This window comes from Lacerta agilis, chromosome 1 (assembly GCF_009819535.1).
Source record: "Lacerta agilis isolate rLacAgi1 chromosome 1, rLacAgi1.pri, whole genome shotgun sequence".
Lineage (NCBI taxonomy): Eukaryota > Metazoa > Chordata > Lepidosauria > Squamata > Lacertidae > Lacerta > Lacerta agilis.
In genome coordinates this window covers 50343299-50360341 of record NC_046312.1, presented here as the reverse complement: position 1 = coordinate 50360341, position 17043 = coordinate 50343299, and positions in this window count along the sequence as shown.

Here is a 17043-nt window from a genome sequence, read left to right as displayed (position 1 = left end):
CTCGGCCGTGCGCTGTTGCTCCCGGGGCGACCAGAGCGAGCGGCGGCGCATGGGGGTGACAAGCGGCAGCTCCTCCCGCCATTCCCAAGCGCTGCCGCTCCCTCCGAGGGAGCACCCCGTCCGTGCAGCGCTGCTGCTCCCGTGGTGACCGGCAGCGTGGGGAGTGGTAGGAGGGGCCGGCGCTTGTCAGCCCCACGCGCTGCCGCTGGCTCCGTCCCCCCGGGAGCAGCAGCGCACGGTGTGTGCGGTGCTGCTGCTCCTGGGACAACGGAGCGAACGGCGGCACGTGGGGGTGACAAGAGGCAGCCCCTCCCACCATTCCCATGCGCTGCCGCTCCCTCCGTCACCCTGGGAGCGGCAGCGCACGGCCCGACGACGGAGTGCGCCTGCACGCGCAGGCGCACTCTGTCATCGGATCGCCGCTTCCACAGCCTCCTTTTGAGCCGGAGAGCTTAAAAGCGAGCTCTTCGGCTTAAAAAAGGGCTGCAGAAGCGGCGCCGGCACCCCCGGAAACGCCCTGGGGGCGGAGCGTCATGACGTCACAATGTGATGTCACGACGCCCCGCCCCCGGGGCGTTTCCTTTGCCGCCCCGGGTACCGCGGAGCCTTACTCCGCCACTGGGTGCGCCACCAAAAAACAACAACCAAAACTCACAACCATCCCAACCCTCAATAGGGGAAATCCCCATCCGCGGGATTCGCAGATGCCTGAGAAACTCAGCTCCCCCAGTAGAATACAAAAAGGTCGCCAAGCAACTTACACTACATTTCACAACAAACAAAAATGAAATGCATTATACTAGCAACACAGTCACTCAAAAACACTTTAAAGCATAAATACAGAAGCAGATTTAGGGGAACGCAACCCATTCGCCCACACTGGGTGCTGGCAAGGGGCACCACAACAATGACGAACAATGGATGGTAAGAGGCAGGGGGTGCCGATTCTGGCATCCCACAGGGTGCCAATCAAATTTTAAAGCCCAAAGTCCGCCACTGATTATAAAATCATAATATTCACACACACCAAAAAAGCCCCACCAGCCCAGAAGAGCCACAGAAACCTTTGGGAACGAAAAATAAATAATGTTGGAGGTCATCAACTTAAAAAAAATAAAATACATGGTGTCTCTGTCAGGGATGGGTCTGGGGCATGTGGCAACAATATATTGTAATTTTTAATATCCTCATCTACAGTTGCCATGTCGTCCTCATCCTAGTCCTCCAAGTCACGAAGGACAATGCTACTGTTCCTTCCAGAATCAATGCGCTTTCACTGCCAAACAAATAGGGTGGAAAAGGGGACAAAGTTGGAAGCACAGAAGCTGCTGTTTTTCTTAAAGCAGGTGTGGGGATGCTTTGGCCTCCTTGTGCTGCTGAACTATGAGTCCCATCATGCCTGGTCATGCTTGCTAGGGCTGATGGGAGTTACAGTTTAGTAACAGTTGGAGGGCAAAAGATTTTCAACACCTGCCTTAGAGTATTTTTAAAAATGAGTGGACAGTGTTTGGTCCTCCAGATTTTGGACTCCCAACTTCCATCAGCCCCAGCCAACATGGCCAATGGTCAGGATGATGGGAGTTGTAATCTAGAGACTTCTGGAGAGCCATCTCTGCTCTAAACTAAAGTGAAGTTTAGTGATTTGTATTCCCACTTGAGATACAAATGTAAAATGTACCATTTAATGCCACGCATACATACATTTTAAAAATAACTTCTTAGAATTTAAATCTCACTTTGAGTGTTCAAGGCACTGTGTATGCGGTGATGATTAAATCTGCACTGTGAGATTGCATTATTATTTCTTTGTATGCTTCTAAACTTGTTGAAAGCCACCTAGACATTGACTGCTATTAGGCAATGAACCAATTAAATAAATAAAAACTATTACCCCCATATTTCAGAGTGGGGACTGTACCTGGTGGTTTAATTAAGACCACTTGTTCGTTCAAAGCTTAAGCTTGGGTTTTGGCTCACAACTGACACTTAGGCTGTGGACACATTATTAATGGAAAACACAGGGATCAAAGCTGCTTTGGTTTGGGCTGGTGGGGAATATCAAAACACAGCCTTTTCCTAAGAAATGACAGAATGCATACAGAATGGAGATGGATAATATATAGCTAACATTGTGTGTACACTGCTTCCCAAACCAATGGTGGGATGGATACAGTGCTGGATGCAGAGTAAATTGAAGTGTGTATGCATCTTACTATGCAATCCTGTGTGTGTACTTTGTTTTTTTTTATAAGAATTTATTGACATTTTCATAACAAAACATAAACCCACACCCACACCTACATATATAAAACAAATACAGACATAATCACGATTCTTCTTCTTGTACACATATAAGAAAATATTCTAATTCCGAATCTTGACGGTTGACTTCCCCTGCCTCCTCTCCTTCGGTTTTAGATCCATATCTACTTTAATAACATCATCTCTCAAAAAATTAAATTCATTTAAAAAGATTCAAATCTAGACAATAATATTAATCCCTAATAGTTAGTAACAAATCTTTAAATCTTAACAAATTATTCTTATATCAAATCTATACGAAATTCTTCTATCTCTTAACTGCTGCTAATAACATAAAATTCAAAATACCCCTTTTCTTATTGAAACATACAATAAAACTTCATGTCTTAACCCTCCGATTTCAGATTACCATAACAGACCATTTATATTCTACACTTAGTACACTTCACCCTATTCCCCCTCTGTCCATTGTCCATTTCCATCTTTCACCGGAACCACTGCTCCAAATGTCCTCTTTTCTTGTACGTCCACAGAACCAGACACAGTCCCCAACAGTCCTTGCATCGAGCATCAGGATACACTGTTCATCTTCCATCGGCTTCTCCCATTCAACGCTGTATTCTTCTTCTATTTGAATATGTCTTAATTTCTTGCCCTTCGCTCCCGAGCTCTCACCTCGGGGGCTGGATATATCATTTCTCGCCGTCCCCAGGCTGCCACCACCGAGGAACGCTTCTTTTCCCGGGAGTCGCCATGCCATCTCTCTCAGTTTTTCAATCATCTCCTTCAGCTCTTTGCCAAGGCTTTCTTCCAAAGTATCGAATATCTGAAAGGTCTCCTCTGTGGGAAGTAGATTTTTCTTCATATCCCCACTCAAAACCTTCAATTTCTGATTAAGCAGTTCCAGTTTCAATATAATAATCCTTTCTTCATCAGTTAGTCCAGAGTTCAAAACAATTTCAAAGACAAAGCCCAACATGGTGAGGACGGGCATAGGTATCAAATTTCAGTTTCTATTTCAATGTTATCCATCTTATAACAGTAATTTTCCACTTCGGTTCAGAGTTTTCGCAGCCATTTTCTCTGAAACCGGGGCGCAAAGACCAAAACTTTCAAAAGGAATATTCTCCATCCTCTTCCTCCCCAAAGGGAGATCTATAAAGTCTCACTCATAAAAAAATCTTAACAATGTAGCCATCCAGTAGCAACAGTATCCCAGACCGTTATTTTCTTGCCACCGAAGGGTTAAAGGCAGGCTTCCTTTCTTTAAAGTCTCCTGGGTCGTTAAGTCTTTAAGCTCAACAGTTAATCCAATCAATTACTCACGACCTCCGGGCTTCTTTTCCTTTCATCTCTCAGGGAGAACGTCGTCGCTCATCAAGGCCAGTACTCGCCGCTTTTCCGCCCGGTTGGGGCATTTCCCCTAATGGCCCGGCTCCGCGCTCCCTTCACCCCCACTCCCCCTTTACAGGGGGAACGAGGGAAGGGTGCGTAGCCTAGCGGGCCCGCCGGGGAGCCCGAGGCGCGGGACGCTCTTCCCGCGTAGCGGTGGCGGGGCTCCAACCCCCGGGCTGGACTGGGTCGCCTCTCTGCCGAGGCAACCCAGCGACCGCCCGTGATGGCGACCTCGCCGGAAGCCTGTGTGTGTACTTTGAAGCAAGTCCCATTGGGTTCAGTGGGACTGGCTCCCAAGTTAGCATGCAAAGGATTGCAGGTTGCACTTACCTGGGGTAAAGTGCCATTTAACTTAATAGGACTTGCTTCTGAGTAGACATGTATTAGATTGCTGCTGTTAGCCAATACGTCAGCACATTGAGTTCATGGTAAAGGAGATTTTCAAACTGGGAAGTTCTAGTTTCTATGTGACACTAACTTTCAGAGAATTCAGTTTCATTGTTCCTATGAAATGTTATTTCTTGATAGTCCTTACTTTGGAAATATTTTCTTTCTTTCTTTCTTTCTTTCTTTCTTTCTTTCTTTCTTTCTTTCTTGGTCACTCTCTCTAAATTCATAAACGTGAAGGGACTGACGGGTGTCAGCTAGCATGAGAAGAGGTGAATTTAAATGAGCACATTGCATCTGAAATCCCAGCAGAATTCAGGCAGCCTCCAGAGAAACATACAACCCCATTGTTCCTTTCCCAGCCTTTAATTAACATGGAAATTGGTTTGGTTTTTGGGGGTTTTTTTTTTTACTTCTCTGATCATGGATTATTTATGATTCCAGATAAGCCAGCCATGAACAAAGGAACGCATCTAAAGCACTAACAACATAAAGGGGGGAGGGATAAAGGAACGTAAAGAACATATGCTTTCTTTGTTTCATTTTTTTTTTTGTTACTGTTAAAAATAAAACAAGGGAAACTCATGAGCATAATCATAATCTTTCCCCAGAGGAATTGATTAAAGGTCAACTGACTGAAGGTTTTTCTTTGTCAAACAAACCTTATGTGCTATGGGCAGATGAACCACATAGTGTGGAATCTATGAGTCGCCTGATGCTGTTGGACTAGATCTACCACTGCCCCTCATCATTGGTCACGCTGGCTGGAGATGGGGCGAGCTAGGGTCTGACAGCATCTGGCATCCCCCAAATTTCCCACCACTGGCATAGGTCAAACAGTATCAGGGACATCACCTTATAGTGTATAACAGGTCAGAATAGGGAGAATTGCTGCCATTTGACATAAGTGGGAATGTAGTGAGGGCACCCTTTATTAGTCACATTCATGTGTTGTGCCACTTCAGAACACATGATTATTATTATTTTGTTCCTGTGCATGCTTTTGGACACCTTTCTCCACTCAGTGAAGAATTACACCCACCTCACTTGAAGGATCATAGCTACAAAACGCTCTACCTATATTAACGTGGACTGCAGCTTTTCAGGCCTCTGAGCATATGCAGAGTACATTTGTCTCGCTTTTTGATAACCAAGTCAGGTGCCCCTCCTGCAAATCACTAGTTGAATGTATCACTTGGGCCTTTATTTTAGATAAATTGTATCCAGCAACATTGATTTCTTTCTGAAAGGCAAACTTCTCCATTGTCATTTTACTGAAGTCTCCCGTTTTATGCATCACTTATGTTTCTGTCAGACAACACAGCCAAGCAGTACTGCTATAGTAGCAATTACATTTCATGAAGCCCCAAGCAAAACAAAACAAAAAAAACCAGATTCCTTCTATTCTGCAGGCGTAGAATCATCCCTTCTTTTGCTACTCTTTAGCTGCCCAGCTATGTTCAAAATGTTGGTTAAGTTGTAAATACCGACTGCTAGTAAAAAAAAGAGAAGAAAGCAAAGAGAAAAGGTAAAATTATATGCTTGACCATCAACAACAAAAGGGCAGAACTCGTTAAAAAGCAGGTGGGACTGGCAACAGAATGTTGTGGTACAATGTGTAGTGGTTAAGAGCAGTAGACTCATAATCTGGTGAATTGGGTTCGCATCTCCGCTCCTCCACATGCAGCTGTTGGGTGACCTTGGGCTAGTCACACTTCTTTGAAGTCTCTCAGCCCCACTCACCTCACAGAGTGTTTGTTGTGGGGGGAGGAAGGGAAAGGAGAATGTTAGCCGCTTTGAGACTCCTTCAAGTAGTGATAAAGCAGGATATCAAATCCAAACTCTTCATATCCAAATCCAGTCAAACCTTGGTTGTCAAACGTAATCATTCCGGAAGACCATTCGACTTCCAAAACGTTCTACAACTGAAAACTGAAAGCGGAAGCCTCAGTGCAATAGGGAAACTCAAAATGGAAGCCGCGTAGCACATTCAGCTTCTGAAAATCGTTCGAAAGCCAGAGTAGTTACTTCCTGGTTTTCAGTGTTCGGAAGCCGAAACGTTCCAAAACGGGGGCGTTCGGGAACCGAGGTTTGACTGTACTTTGGCTGATGATACTCCATTTCACTACTCCTCTCCCTCCTAATGTTCCATGAGGGGGGCGCAAACTTGGCTTCCCCCAAACCTACTGATTTGAGGAACAGCACTCACTTCTGAACATCAGAAATAGAAACAGTTTTTTTAAAAAAAAAATCAGGATGGAAGTTTACCAATCTTGGCAGGTGAGCCTTTTTACTTGAGTTGTACAGAACTTTTTCTTCAGGCAGCGTGTATTTTAAAAAGTGTTTCTGGAAGATGTCACAGCACTTAACCTAGTCTGCAGTCTGTCTCAGTCTGAAAATGACAGAAGAAAAACTTCTTGCAGCAGATTAATTCAGAACTGTGCTTTTTAAATGCATTCTAGGCCTTCTTGAACAGATTTTTGTCTGGGCAGCTCTCCAAAACTATTTACATAAAATACCAGTAAATAACATAATAATAAATCGACCCTTGGCAACAACAAGAAAGAGGGAAGGGGAAATGTAACAGTTTCCTTTTAAAAACGAAAGATCAGTACAATATTCACTTGTAGCAAAGGACTCCAATTATTTTTGAAGCAAACTTTCAACAGAGAAGTATCACGCCCATGCCAAAGCAAGTGCATTAATTTTAACCAGGCTTATTATCAGGTTAAGCATGGCCTGAGAATCCCAGTTTGGAAATACAAAACCTTGCAGTTATTCAAATCTGGGTGCTTCCAGGCACGTTTTTATTGTGGGGTTGGTACTCATCCTACATACAAACGTTTTGCAGCATAGCATCCACATGCATCTTCAAAAAAGGAGCAGAAGGCTACTAACTAGAACATTTTTTTAAAAAGTTTTTGTTTCTCTTCTGAAGTAGGAATTTAGTTGAAATAAAGGAAAATCAACCGTACATAACTAATGGACCACATATTTTTCTTTATAACTATTGTGAAGTATTATATCGACATTTAAAATAGTATTTTCCATCCCCTGCAAGCTATGCCCCACATTTCTACCCCAAAGTAGCACTCACCAAGTGAGAACATTAACAACTTTGAACTGATATAGCATTATGTGCATGAGAATGGAAGGGAGTGCAACACAAAGTATCAGCAGCAGGTGTTTTGCCTTTGAATGTGATCTGATTCACCCTCCCATTTTTGTTAAAAAGTCATACCCACTGCATAATCCCATCTGAGGGAGAGAGCAGAATACATTCTTCTCATGCACTTGTTGAAACACACACACACACACACACACACACTTTATACACTTCTCATTGCATTTGAAACCTTGGCCTTATTTTAAAATCTCCAGACAATATAGACTTGTTAAATGGGATGGATCTAAAATGTTTCCAGCTCACGGGAATTAACAGGTTGTCTTCCCCACCACCCTACCGTCAAGTGTCATTATTATAAACGTCTTCAAAATATGTGTGTGTGGCTGAAAATAATTTGCATGCCAAAGCATTTGGTATGAAAAATGTCCAAGCTCCAAATGAACTCAAGTTCCTAGAGATTAATCACATAGCAAATAGGAAAACTGTCAAGAAGGAACAGTCACGTCAGGATGATGGAGCAAAAACATGAAAGAGTCTTGCAGCATCACCATGACTAAAAAAAAACTTATTGTGGCCTCAGCTTCTGTTAGCCAGCATCCATATCATCAGATGCATAAAGTGGTCATCTAAGTGGGAAAAGATATGTTTCCTGAATACAGAGATAAGATGTTTTCAATTTATTTATTTATTTCAAAGTAAGGCTGAAAGCTCAAACATCATAAAAGCTAGGTATGGTTGTGTCATAAAAATATATTTTTAATTACTATAATTGTTATCAGCATTTTTACAGCAGGTCTCCAAGGTTGTCAGAGCAACACAACAAACACATCCAAGCATATCCAGAAGTCTCCGCTGCTCTCGGGAAGGCAAGGAACTTAAGGATGAGACCCCTGCCACTGTCTCTCTTGTTGCTGTTTTCTCTACCTCAGGGTTAGCCAGTGTAGTGCCCTTTAGATGTTTTGGACTCCAACTCCCATCATCCTTGGCCCAGCTGAAGCTGATGGGAGTTGGAATCAAATATATCAGTAGGGTACCACTTTAGCTATCCTTGCTGTGCTCCCTCCAAATGTAAGTTTCTGGCTTGGAGGTGGGGGGGGGTAGAGGAAGAGAACTATGGGGGAAACTCCAAGTTTTATCTGAGACACCAAGCCAATTATGACCAAGCAAATTGGTTGTAACTCTTCTGTCAGTGGCCAAAATGGATACTGGACAAAAATAGACAAATAGGATTCATTTATAAACTAGAACTGAATCAATATCAGAAAAAGCAATGTGTGTTTATTTACAAACTGATATTCTCTCTCTCTCTCTCTCTCTCTCTCTATGTGTGTGTGTGTGTGTGTGTGAAACACAGGTGATTCCTATGGCTCTGTATTAGCATATATGAATGGAATTAGCTTCTCTTTCTCATTAATACAGTTAGCAAGGCTACTGTGGTTTTGATAGTCAGGTAATTTACAAAGACGATCCTATTTCAGCATTTCAAGGTAATTTTATGTTTTTAGGGTGCATTTTAATCATTCCTGTTCTTTAAATGTTTCCCCCCAGCATTTTATGTACAATGCTTAGAAATTTTGAATTCATGTGTTATATAAATACTTGTGATAGATAGATGAGAAAAAGATATATAGATAGAGAAGAGAAATAGGAAGCTAATAGTTTGCAAGAAAACATCCTTTGCTAACATTCTTCAGATGCTGGGTGGTGGGACCAGGGCCAGCTCATCCATGAGGCAAAGTGAAGCAGGATCCAGTGGGACATAAACCACAACAAACGTAACCTGCTGAGAATATTGCATGTAATATCTAATTTTATCTCCACACCAGGGTGAACAATATAGTAAAATACAGTGACACTCAACAGCTCTGTCACATGAATACATATGAAGATTTATGACAAATGTACAAAAAGGAACCCAATACGTATGGATCCCATAAAATGAAATAAGAAGTCCAAAAGGTGCTGTAAGCAGAACAAGGTTTTCCACAATAAAATCAACCTGTTTCACCTTTCGGCTTCTTCAGCAGCTTGAGACCACCAAAAGATTGTAACAAGGAATACCATAAGTATATCAAAGGTTGCAAAACCCCTTCATAATGTGGTGAGGCATACTCTTTCTGTTGTGCCTTTCTATTTCTTCAACATAATGGAATCAAATTCAGCTTTCTAATCTTATACTACAACAGTATTCAAGAAACTGCGTAATGATCCAGTGGGACAGCAGATCCTGTTGTTGATCTTTGTTCCCCGCCCCCTGTTCCTGATACTGTACTGTATAGATCTTCCTTCACCTCTCCTTCCTTGGCAAGGAGGGGGGTGCCATTTTGGGGTCCACCTCATGTGCCAAAATGTATTGGTTGGGACTTTATTTTCATATGGAATGAAAAGGGAATAAAAAGTGCAAGAACGGACAGCTTACAGATGCTAAAAGGTTCATCCACAAAACAAGTTGGGTAGACCTAAACAAAAAGCCCTTTGTGTATCAGTTCTTGACAATAATCGTGTTGGATGAATGCTGTAATAGCTGCTCCTACGGACTGCTCAGTACAATTGGAAATGTAATGGTAACAACAATAATAGGGGTAATTTAGAAGCACACAGTTCAAAACAGGCATGGTATCTTAATTTCTTGCGTATAACAAAACAACACAAACAATGCTTCCCTCAAGAACTGTTTTGCAACTCAGTTCCACAGGGCAGATAATCGTCTTCTTATCTTGTAGTTACAGGAGCAAATATGCTCTGGATTTGGATCCTCTTAAAAAAATGGAGTGCACATCCCAGAGAGTTTCCATCTGTGGTGCAGTCTTCCCAAAGGAATTGGTTCCCTTCAATGCAAAACATAAAGAGGCATTTGGGCAATTCTCAAATTATAGGTGTTAAGGTAGGACCCTCCCAATGAAACCTGTAAGCCTTTCCAAACCCCAATTTCAGCCAAATCTTCAGCTGCTTCTCTCAGCCGCCTTCTTAACACAGTAGGGTTCCAACCAAATGTATGCCCTGGGAATTGCAACATCAGGTCATTGGGATACTTGTAAAATGGTGGGCATCTTACAAAGGGTAACACTGCAAGCTGCCTGCCAGTTTAAATTTCAGTATAACCTGAAACCAGGTGAAAATCCTGATCGATCATGATAGTGAAACTGATGCAGAGTATAAACAAGGCATGGACCAGAGAGGTTTTGGAACTCAGGAGTGTGGATTGGATATAAGATTAAACAAGGAGTTACTACTGAAAGCAACAAGGGATATTTGAGTTTCAGCATCCCACCTTGTAACTGGAGCTGTCATCTTTTGTATAGGCTAACATTTGTATGAAGTGCAGCCTTCAGGAAACTTCTGGCATTCTTTGTTCACAGAACCTAGGGGGAATTCATACCTGACAAGATCAAAAAGAGAATTTCTGAATGGCATATCTTTCTAGACTTTGCCCTCAATAGCCACATCATCAATGCAGTAGGTCTTTTAGGTTTTCCCAGCATGGGATATATTCAGTGTGTTATGATTTTAAAAAAGAAATCTTTCCCAATAGGTATTCATTTTCACACACAACGACTGTAGGCGAGGATAATGTCCTTTTAGTGAGCACCCACAGTCCCGAACATGCTTTCTATTTGTGTTTAATCCTCATCTAATCCCTTTAAAAACAACAACAAAAAACTGCAAAAGATGATGAAGACATCATGCAGTCTCTCTGTGAGTCCTGCAGAGGCTAGCAAGAGAGCAACACAGAATTTTGTATAATACTTCACTCATTTGGACTGATTCCACCTTGTAATTCTTTGTTCCAACTCTGCCAGAGCTGGATTTTCTATTGTCCACCCCCAATAGTAGCATTTTTCACCCCTTTCCAGTGATGAAATGGGAGAGGCATCGCCTTGAAGGAATTATTAATGTGGCACTATTTGCTTTCTTATTCTCGAGCCCTTGAGAAGCCCAGATGAAGACGGATGCTTGTGTTTGTTTGCCATACAAATGCCTCTTGATTGCCTTGGGTTTCAGAGTGACTTTTAATTAGGGCATTCAATTGATTAAAGATTTTTAGCTGGCTAATTACCTGGAATTTAACTGATAGATTAATTTATTGGTGACGTTTAAGTAACTGGGCATACTGCAAAGCTTCCGTCAGTGTGCCTTGGAGGAAAAGGAGGCGTTGTCTTTGTGAAAGATGAACAAAACGTGATAATAAGCAAAAGCTAGCATTCATTGCTAGAAGGAAAAGGCATTGGAAAACATATCCTCTCTTTTTCATCACGAATACTTTATTGAGCTTTGACAATAGTATATCCCAGCTCTGTCAGTGAGATCATCCGAAGGACAGCTGCTAATTGTCCCCTGCGCTGCAGAGGCCTTTCTGGCCTTCACTAGAAGCAGGGGCGTAGCAAGGGGGGGTGGGGGCGGGTGGCCCCGTGTTCCATAATGGAGGGGGTGACAAATTACCAAGGAACAATTTGGGGGGGGATGTGAAAAAAAGATTGAATTTTTTTTTTGAAAATGGCTGCTCCGAAGGTCTTATCTTACTATACTAGGGATTATATAGCTATATATGAAATTTCATGCATATCGGTTAATATCTTGACCCTCTTCCACCAAAATAGCTGTTCACTTGGCTGTTATGTCATGAAGGCTGAAATTTCAGTTCAGAGAACACTTACTGTTCCCAACCCTAACCCTGTGGAAAGCCATCTAATTAGACTTTAATTTGATTTTGAGATGTTTTTAGGAGGTAATTTAATTATTGTTTGATTTTTATACCAATGTTATGTATCAGATGTTAGCCACCCTGAGCCCGACTTTGGCCGGGGAGGGTGGGATATAAATAAAAGTTTTTTATTATTACTTGTTATTATTCTTTTGTAAGAAAAGATGAAATAACGTAAAACGATTTTTGCGGGGGGGGGAATCAATGGGGGGGTTGACAAGAAATTTTCCGCACCGGGTACCACCTAACCGTCCCATGCCTGTGGGGGGGGGGGTGTTTGTGTGTGTGACAATTCCCCCCCCCCCAGTTACCAATTTGCCTTGCTACGCCCCTGCTAGAAGTTGGGCATTTGCTGTCACCAGTCCCATACTGTGGAATATTCGTCCAGCAATGGGCAGTTAGGCATCATCACGTTTCAGCTTCAGGAATCTCTTGGAAACCTAAGTATGTTGACAGGCCAATGCAGCTGTCCAATATTTCCCCAGTCATTTTAATAACTGCCTCACCTTGCCTCATATGTGGGCTAGCCCTGATCACATGTTCTCTAGTGTATCTTACTAAAATGCCATTAACAAACAAATACATCCCAAGATCTATCAATATTGTTGGAGGTGCAAGCGTATTAGACCCTGACGTTGATGGAGCATGATCTACTTCAGTTCCCTGGGATTCTGACTCTTAGACCTGGCCTTTCAGAATGGCTTTTGTTCTGTGTCAGCTCTGGATACAAACTGGAAGGAAAAAGTCGTTGTCAGTTTTCTTTTGCATCAAGAAAGAGAGAAAGGAGCTGATGTATGCACACCGCTGACCTTGAACAACCCTGCATCCCTAAAGTTACTGCCCGTTGTGCCCTTAACTAATTAATCTGGGGATGGATTTTAATTTGTGGCTGCAACAATGTGTAATTAAAAAAAAAGCTTTCAGCAATCTTCTTAACACCGCTCAGTAGACCCTGGGTGAACAGCTGAATCTTACAACTCAGTAGCTTTCCAACGTGTCCGTTTTCCAATTAAACAGACTCAAGGAATTCCTGATTGCATTCAGATACATCAACTGCATGCAGTGCTGCAGCTACTGGTGTTTCTGCTGCACTCTCTCCTTTATATGTCTCACCCTATAATTTCTCCCATATTGATAGACTTTACTGCAGTATCTCAGCTACCTAATGTTCAGATCTACCACTCAAATGAGATTATGCAATTTGAAACAGTGTCAGTCACAGGTACATGGTGCTCTCTGAAGTGTAGGCCAGTGGGCACCTCTCCTTCCCTGCTAGGGCCAACACTTTAAAAGAAAAAAAAAGGCTTCCTGCACTACTCAGACATTTCCAGACATCCAGCCCTGCTTGATGCTTCCACAAGATCACTTGCCCTGTTGCGTGGCACAACCCTGATTTAAGGGGAAGAGAAGAAAGGCAGGGCAGCCTTGTGCTTGCCAGTGCCAAACCCAGACACCTTGCTACCTGAGGCAAAGTGCAAGATGCAGCAGTCTGATTTAGGGAACACAGGACTGGGACTTCAGCTGCAGCATCCTCTGCCTAGGAAGCCATTTCACTCTGTCTAATGATAGGGTCGGCCCTGGTGTACGGTCTATCTTCCAAGTCTCCCTCAACAAAGAACGGGCTCTTTCAGATTTTGTGATTCTGTGGCTACAGACAGTTTTGCTAAACTGAAAGATGCAGGGACCCAAAGCTGTGTAAGAAATCACACCTGTGCTACCGATTTCTTCCAGAAATTCTATCCATCCAGCCCTAGTAGATAGGATTCCTGACCTTTTAATTTAAAATAATACAGATAACCTAGGTTCCATAGCCAAGGCTAGACAAAGATGGGACTAAGGCAGAACCAGGAAGAAAGGAGGCAGAACTTGGAGAAATCTGGCAGCACAGAATCTGATATAATCAGAGACAGACTCCGGATGAAATCTAATGGGTATTGGCTAGAGACAGAATGACACCTGCTATTTTATGTTAAATTATGGGTGGGGTTATAGGGGTCCAGCAGTACCCCGGGCTTTTCAGACCCATACACAGGTGAAGGAGAGAATGCATGGTAGGAGAAGGACTCAGATCCAACCCAGGTGCCTCTCAGATCAGTGCTGGAACTTCCTTTGAGTCTGTCAGTACCAGAGCACTGACAGACAGAGCTCTGGCCAAAGCCATTTTGTTGGCAACAAAATGGCACTTCCCCCATTCTATGCATGGACTGACAGTTGAATCGTGTGTCAACATGGGTGTTGGGACAACATTCTCCACCGCACTTCAGGGCAGCACTAGGGCAGGCTGTGTGCAGGGGTGGAGGAAGAGGGGTGCGGTCGGTGCAGTCTGCCCCAGGTGTCACCACTGAGGGGGGGTGACAAAATGCCAGCCGGCACTCACCGCAGGGCCTGCGGCGTGCCTCAGCCACGTGTCTCTTCTGGGAGAGACGTTGTGGCTTGGGTGTGCGCAGGCTCCGCGCTGCCCAAATGGTCTGCCTGCTGCTTCCCCCCAAACCCCCCTCCCCGTTGTAGGGCAGCTGAGTGGGAGGAGGCAGATAGACTCTGGAGGCCCCACGTGGTGTGCTCCCGAGCGGCTTCTTCCGATGCTGGCTATGTGGCACATAGGCCTCTGTTCTCCAGTGGCTTACTGCCATTTCCTACCTCTCAGCATCTGCTGCATGAGGCAGCTATCTCAATCTGCCCAATGGTATGGCCAGACCTTGAGCGTTCAGATTCAGTTCAGGCATACCTCCCAAGGAATCTGCGATTATGAAAACACACGTCTGCTTTGTGTGGTCTAGCTTGTGACTGAAGCCCTGAAAACCATGCCGCTCACTCAATGTTGGCTTGCTGGCAGTGCTGCTAGGCCCTACCCCAGCTTGTGAATCAAAACGTGTAGCTCAATATCAGCGATTTCAAGCAGAAATCATACAGATAGGTGTTGCTCTAGCTGTAAAAACAAGCTTGGCTGTATGAACCAGCTGAAACCGATAGTAAGCTTTTCCAGTGAGAAGGAAGCAATAGAGAATGTTCTATGTTTTGAATATAACTTTAGAACAGGAGCGGGGCTGTCTAGAAGAGGTGCAAGTGGAAGGTTTGCATAAAATATTAACACACATCCATTCATTCATATTCCAGCTAACATGTACTGGAACTGAGGTCTGGCTTAAAATAAATGTCATCTGTCATAAAACCTTATTTTTTTTAGAATCTCAGGTTCCAGCTCCCCAACCCACAAAAAGCGAGTAATTTTCTTCTTCTGTATATGAAGGCAGGCACTGTATGTACCCTTCCAGCCCAATTTGCAGAGGTCCATATAAATTCCTTATGCACACATCCCTATCTTTGCCTTGATAACTTGATGCCTGACATTTCCTCACTGAAGTGTTTCTAGGGATTTTTGAAATGAAATTGAAAGCAATGTCCTGGAGGCCTGAGGCAGACATTATCACATTAGTTACAAATCGCAAAAACAAACACAGCACAAATTTAAATAACGGCTTCGTGCAGATGGTTAATGCTTTATCCTGGCCAATAAATGCCTGACTTCCCAAGCAGTGAATCTGTTCACACATTACTGAAAACTCTTCTCTACATGCTCTTGAAGTTTAAAACTGTGGTGTAAAGATGGTATTGTTTGTGTGGCCACTTTGATCCCTCCAAGGGATTTCAATGAGGTGATATTTGGATGTAGAAATCTGTCTGAAGCCAAACATGTTGCATGTCTTGAAAATGTATGGGGAGTGTGGAATCCTCTGGAATTTTATATTTATATGCCATTGTGCTTGCTAACCATTCTCTCTCTCTTTTTAATGTTCAACATTTCGGCTCACATTTTAATTACGTGGCCCTGTTCTATCCCTCAGACAATACAGCTGTCACCTTGAGGGCTTCGTTGCCTGTCCACACACACCTTTTGCCGTAGGAAGCACTGATGTGCACAAGAAGCATGACCTGCGTAAGTCATTGGTAGGTGAGCTGTAGTCCAATGTGCTACAGAATAAGTGAAACATTAGGTTGTAATTGTGAAATGATGCTGACATATCTAGGACACCCACGCTGGCTCTGCAACGTAGTTATTTTACTAGCTCACTGCTTCAGGTGCTAAACAGCAATAAGGAAGGACCTGGCTATCAGCTGAAAACAAAATGTATCACAAGTGTGGCTATCTTATTTTTGTAATCCTGAATAAACCAGGGACATAGGGAGCTGCCTTATACTGAGTCGGACTAAGTCCATGTAGTACAGTACAGTTGTACCTTGGTTTTTGAACAGCTTAGTTCTCGAACATTTCAAATGGTGTTTCCTGCTTGGCAGGGGGTTGGACTGGATGGCCCTTGTGGTCTCTTCCAACTCTAGGATTCTATGATTTTGGCTACTGAACGCCGCAACCCCGGAAGTGACTGTTCCGGTTTGCGAACGATTTTTGGAAGCCAAACATCCGACAGGGCTTCTGCAGCTTCCAATTGAATCAGAAGCCGCACTTTGGTTTCCGAACGTTTTGGAAGTAAAACGGCCTTTCAGAACGGATTCCATTCGACTTCCAAGGTATGACTGTATTGTTTACATGGCTTGGCAGTGGCTCTTCAGGGTTTCAGGCAGGATAGCCTCCTAATCCTGCCTGGGACCTTCCAAATGCTCTATCACTGAGCTACAATACCATAGGAAGACTATAAATGTGACACCGAAACAGAGAAAGCCCTCTTCCCAGTTGCCACCTACTTACCTTCACGGGGGGGGGGAGGGGACTTGGAGAAGACTCTGTAGATGATTGGCTCATGAACATCAGTAGCTGCCTTACCATTGGTCCATCTAGCTCTGTATTGTCTACACTGACCGGTGGCACCTCTTCAGGCTTTCAGGGAGGAAAGTTTCTCAGCCTGACCTGGAGATGCCAGGGATTGAACCTATGACCCTCCACACGCAAAGCAGATGCTCTGCCACTTTGCTACAGCCCTTCTCCAAGAAAGGTCATGTTTCTGGTGCATCTTCTTTTGGATGTTTTCCTGTTGGTGGTCCACTTCTGTCAGAATCCATCTCAAAGTGCTTACAGAGCAGTCCTACGCAGATCTACTCAGAAGCAATCCCCATTGAGTTCAATGGGGCTTGCTTAGAAGCATAGACTCTTAGAGTTGGAAGGGACCCCCAAGGGTCATCTAGTCCAATGCCCTGCAATGCAGGAATCTTATCCTTG